At 48.8% G+C, this 5,733-nt stretch overlaps 1 pseudogene; it reads right to left on the bottom strand.

Annotated features, from left to right (window-relative positions):
* Positions 1–2,007: 2,007 nt before the first annotated feature.
* LOC139263633 (U2 spliceosomal RNA) lies at positions 2,008–2,237 on the bottom strand (annotated as a pseudogene).
* Positions 2,238–5,733: the final 3,496 nt, after the last annotated feature.

Genomic DNA, 5,733 nt, shown 5'->3' with positions numbered 1-5,733 from the left:
CTGAGGGAGCACCGCATTGTCAGAGGGGCAGTACTGAGGGAGTGCAGTACTGAGGGAGTGCTGTACTGTCAGAGAAGCCATCTTTCAGATGAGACGTTAAACCGAGGCCCCGTTTTCCCCCTCAGGTGGATGTAAAAGATCGCCTGGCCACTATTTCGAAGAACAATATGGCAGTTCTCCGCGTGACCTGACCAATATTTATTTGTCAATCGACATTACTAAAAATTAAACAGATGATCTGGTCATGTATCTCATTGCTGTGTGTGGGAGCTTGCTGTGCACACATTGCCTGCCATGTTCCTGACACTAAGGTTGGTGCCTGAAGCTGGGACCATCAGACTGGAATGGTTGGGTGAGATTCTGGATGGTGCATGTAGTTATCTGCTGGACCAGGAGGGGGAGCAGTTGCTTCACGTCTTGGTGAACTTGGAAATCAGTGAATCAACCTTCCAGCAACCTCAACTCTGAACTTAAATTAAAATTATAAAGTAAGCTCCAGCAAACCCTCAATGTGGATTCTGGGCCAATTTAAATTTTCAGCCGATTCCCCCCGAGGGCACAGTGACTAAATACTCCATGTGCTGTGAAGGTCAGTTGAGTAACTCTCTCGCCTCCGAGTCAGAAGGTCCTGGGGTTTGAGATCCACACTGGAGTCTGCAGCACAAAATCCAGGCCAACACTCCCAGTGCAGCACTGAGGGAGCACCGCACTGTCGGAGGGGCAGTACTGAGGGAGCACCGCACTGTCGGAGGGGCAGTACTGAGGGAGAGCCGCACTGTCGGAGGGGCAGTACTGAGGGAGCGCCGCACTGTCGGAGGGGCAGTACTGAGGGAGCGGCGCACTGTCGGAGGGGCAGTACTGAGGGAGCGTTGCACTGTCGGAGGGGCAGTACTGAGGGAGTGCTGCATTGTCGGAGGTGCAGTACTGAGGGAGTGCCGCACTGTCGGAGGGGCAGTACTGAGGGAGTGCTGCATTGTCGGAGGTGCAGTACTGAGGGAGTGCCGCACTGTCGGAGGGGCAGTACTGAGAGAGTGCCGCACTGTCGGAGGGGCAGTACTGAGGGAGTGCTGCATTGTCGGAGGTGCAGTACTGAGGGAGTGCCGCACTGTCGGAGGTGCCGTCTTTCAGCTGAGACCTTAAAACGAGGCCCCGTCTGCTCTCTCAGGTGAATGTTAAAGAACCCATTGCACTGTTTCACAGAAGAGCAGGGGAATTATCTTATCGAAACATCTGGGATAATGAGGGGGCTCGACAAGGTGGATGCAGAGAGGATGTTTCCATTCATGGGGGAAACTAAAACTAGGGGGCATAGAATAAGGGGCCGACCAATTAAAACAGAGATGAGGAGGAATTTCTTCTCTCAGAGGGTTGTAAATCTGTGGAATTCTCTGTCCCAGAGAGCTGTGGAGGCTGGGTCATTGAATATATTTAAGGCGGAGATAGACAGATTTTTGAGCGATAAGGGAGTCGAGGGTTATGGGGAGCGGGCGGGGAAGTGGAGCTGAGTCCATGATCAGATCAGCCACGATCTTATTGAATGGCGGAACAGGCGCGAGGGGCTCCTATTTCTTATGTTCTTATCCCCGGTGTCCTGGCCAATATTTATCCCTCAGCCAACTTCACTAAGACAAATTATCATATTGCTGTTTGTGGGAGCTTGCTGTGCACAAATTGCACCCACATTGCAACAGTGACTACTTTGTTGGCTGTAAAGCTGCTTTGGGTTGTCCTGAGGCTGTGAAAGATGCTATATAAATGCAAGTTATTTCGTACCCTATTCTTCTTAGCTGGGGCGGCTACAGTTTAGGGCAACACAGATGGGCGGGAAAAGGCAAGTTTAAAAGGGACTCTCGGTGTCCATGAAACCATTGGGTTTATTTATTTATTTTTTTTTTAATAAATTCGTAGCCAATCGTTTCCAATTCTTTGTCAAGTCACAAACGCCAGAGGTCACCCTGCACCAGTCAAGGATCACTCTGCGCCAATGCTCTTAGCCAAAAGGCCTAGAGCCACTGCACCGTTCCTGGAAGTACTGCAATACCAGGTTCGTGCCATGGAGGTGGATGGGTCAGGTCCCCCACACACCTCCGTGGAGGTGGATGGGTCACCAATCCCACCCACCTCCTGTTTACAAAAATGTAAGCATATACCTTCCTGACCAGGGAGGAACCACCCGGACGTCATGGTGGCTGGTCAGGTTAGTTATGCAGATCTTAGCCAAAAGGCCGAGAAGCGAGCGTTGGGTTTATTTATTGTGAATCAACATCTTGCACAGCGTTTTCTGCACCAGCAATTCAGATAGGGCAGTAGTGGTGTCCAGTTCAGCTCTCCACGCCTTTGATTAAAACGGTCATGAAAAGTTACATCTCAATTGTAATGTCTCAAGAGTCTGGTTACTGCAAACTCACTCAGGTGCAACCTGATCTATCTCTATTCCAGCCCGAGAGTGCCAGCGTGACAACGACACCCCAGCTTATATACAGGTGACCAAGCTCACATGCCATATGCGTACAGCCCGATGACCTCCGACCGTAGCGCCCTCTGGTGTCTGGTGACCCCCCCCAAGCATTAATACATAACAACGTCCCCCTTTTAAAATCTTAACAACAGTCTTTTTACAAATTAAGATGGTCTGGGGCTTTCCTCTCACGAGTTGGTCGTCTCAGTTCAACTTTGGCTCTGGGTGAGGGTTCTGAGTCCGTCGAGACTGAGGGCTGAGTAGCCGATCTGACGGGAGTGATCATGACCGCACCAGAGACTGAAGGTTCAGAGTCAGTAATGTCAGCAGAGTCCTCTGATGAATGAACAATGGTTGGTTGGTCACTGACTGCATCTTCCTCACTCGGTTCCAGTTCACCCGTGTGCCGCAGTTTAACCTGGTCAAGGTGTTTCCTGCATGTTTGCCCATTCTTGAGCACGACAATAAACACTCTGTTACCCTCCTTGGCTGTAACACTGCCGGCGATCCACTTTGGACCTTGACCATAGTTCAGTACATAAACCGGATCGTTGACTGAGATGTCATGTGACACGGCAACACGATCATGACATCATTGCTGACTTTGACGTCTGTTTTCAACATGATCATTCAAATCAGGATGAACAAGAGAAAGCCTGAGATTTCTCTTCATCAGTAGTTCAGCAGGAGGAACCCCAGTAAGCGTATGAGAGATTGACCTGTAACTGAGCAATATACATGACAACTGTCTCTGCAGTGAGTCCTGAGTTACACGTTTCATACTTTGCTTGGATCGTTTGAACGGCACGCTCTGCTTGACCGTTAGAAGCAGGCTTGAATGGAGCTGATCTCACATGTCTGATGCCATTGGGTTTCATGGAGCTCCTGGAACTCAAGACTTGTGAAGCAAAATCCGTTGTCGCTCACAACAATGTCAGGCAAACCATGAGTAGCAAACATAATACGAAGGCTCTCAATGGTAGCTGTAGACGTGTTGGATGACATAATAAAACACTCTATACACTTAGAATATGCATCTACTACAACAAAAAACATCTTTCCTCGGAACAGGCCCGCAAAATCAATGTGGATCCTCGACCATGGTTTGGATGGCCACGACCAAAGACTCAGCGGAGATTCCGCTGGTACTTTACTTATCTGCATGCAAGTATTGCACTGATGCACGCATGATTCCTGATCAAAGTTAATTCCAGGCCACCATACATGAGACCTAGCAATGGACTTCATCGTGACAATACCAGGATGAGTGCTATGAGGTTCACGTACACATTTTTCTCAACCTTTCGCTCATCCTTGCGATGGTTGTACGGTTTGGTCTCCTCACGCAGCTCCATAGGTATGGCAGACCAATCACCACTGAGTACACACTGTTTCACAACCAATAAAATAGGGTCATGGCTGGTCCAGATCCTAACTTGTTGAGCAGTGACAGGAGTTCCTTCACTCTCAAAAGCATCCATTACTAACAGCAGATCTGCAGGTTGAGGCGTCTCCATCTCAGTTGTGGGTAAGGACAGACGACTCAGTGCATCGACACAATTCTCAGTGCCAGGTCTATGACGGATGATCATAGGCAGACAATGTCAGCGCCCACCTTTGAATGTGGGACGATGCATTGGTATTAATACCTTTTTTTCCGCAAATAATTAAATGAGTGGCTTGTGATCCGTTTCTAGTTCAAAACGAAGGCCAACAGATACTGGTGCATTTTTTTTACCCCATACACACAGGCCAAAGCTTCTTTCTCTGCCATACTGTAAGCACTTTCCGCTTTAGACAGACTTCTCGAAGCATACGCAACAGGTTGTAGCTTGCCTGATTCATTTGCTTGTTGGAGTATGCAGCCAGCCCCATATGATGAAGCATCACAGGCCAATGCAAGACGCTTACGCGGACCATAATGAAATGTAATGACTCAAGAGCCTGGTTACAGTAAACTCACTCTGGTGCAACTTGATCCATCTTTATTCCAGCCCAAGAGTGCCTGCGTGACAAAGATACCCAGCTTATATACAGGTGACATGTGACATGCCACATGCGTACAGCCCAATGACCTCCGACCGCGGCGCCCTCTGGTGTCTGGTGAGCCCCAAGCATTAATACATGGCATCAATTCAGCTGCATATGGAGATGAGCGGGGTTGGGGGTGGGGTGGGGGGGAGAGAGCCAATAATGACTGTATCTAGTGACACTGCTAATCCAACAAAAACTTGCAATTACATAGCGCCTTTAATATAGTGAAACATTCCAAGGCGTTTCACAGGAGTATTTTGAGAAAAACATTTTACATCGGCAGAAGTAGAAATTAGCGCAGGTGACTTAGTCAAAGAGGTCGGTTTTAAGGAGCGTCTTGAAGGAGGAAAGAGAGGCGAAGAGGTTTAGGGAGGGAGTTCCAGAGCTTGGGGCCCAGGCAACAGAAGGCACGGCCACCGATGGTGGAGCGATTATAATCAGGGATGCTCAGGAGGGCAGAATTAGAGGAGCGCAGATATCTCGGGGGGTTGTGGGGCTGGAGGCGATTACAGAGATAGGGAGGGGGCGAGGCCATGGAGGGATTTGTAAACAAGGATGAGAATTTTGAAATCGAGGCGTTGCTTAACCGGAAGCCAATGTAGGTCAGCGAGCGCAGGGGGTGATGGGTGAGTGGAACTTGGTACGAGTTAGGACACGGGTTGCCAAGTTTTGGATGACCTCCAGTTTACATAGGGTAGACTGAGAGAGGCCGGCCAGGATTGCGTTGGAATATCAGCCAGAATGGAGTATGATTGGGTAATTGCCCGGGTAATCACGCCTGGAGACGGTACTGCTGTATGTCACGGGGACTGATTTCACCCATGGCATTTGTACGTAACTATCTTCCACTCAGTGTCTTTTACTGCTGAAATCTCCCTGCTATTATCCGGAGACTTTGCTGCAATTTCGCTGATGGGTTCTGCTTGCTGTAGTTTCAGAGACTCTTTGAAAATGGACTCTGTTGTTTGCTGAATAAATAGTTTCTCTCTAACTACCCGACTAAATCTTTCTATAAATTTAAATAACTCAGTTAGGTGACCAGGGGAGGAATCCACGGTTTGACATCTCATCCAACAGATGGGACCTCCACCAGTGCAGTGCTCCTTCAGTACTGCATCATATTAGATTATCCACTGAAATCCAATATGAGGTTCAAAGCTACAACCTTTCACTGGGAAGAGGATTGGAAACCAGGGGACGCAGGTTTAAGGTAACTAGCAAAAGAACCGGGGTGGAGGCCG

The sequence above is a fragment of the Pristiophorus japonicus genome, chromosome 4, assembly GCF_044704955.1.
Source record: "Pristiophorus japonicus isolate sPriJap1 chromosome 4, sPriJap1.hap1, whole genome shotgun sequence".
Lineage (NCBI taxonomy): Eukaryota > Metazoa > Chordata > Chondrichthyes > Pristiophoridae > Pristiophorus > Pristiophorus japonicus.
Note: the sequence above shows the minus strand (reverse complement) of the source record. Positions and strands in the feature narration are given on the sequence as shown.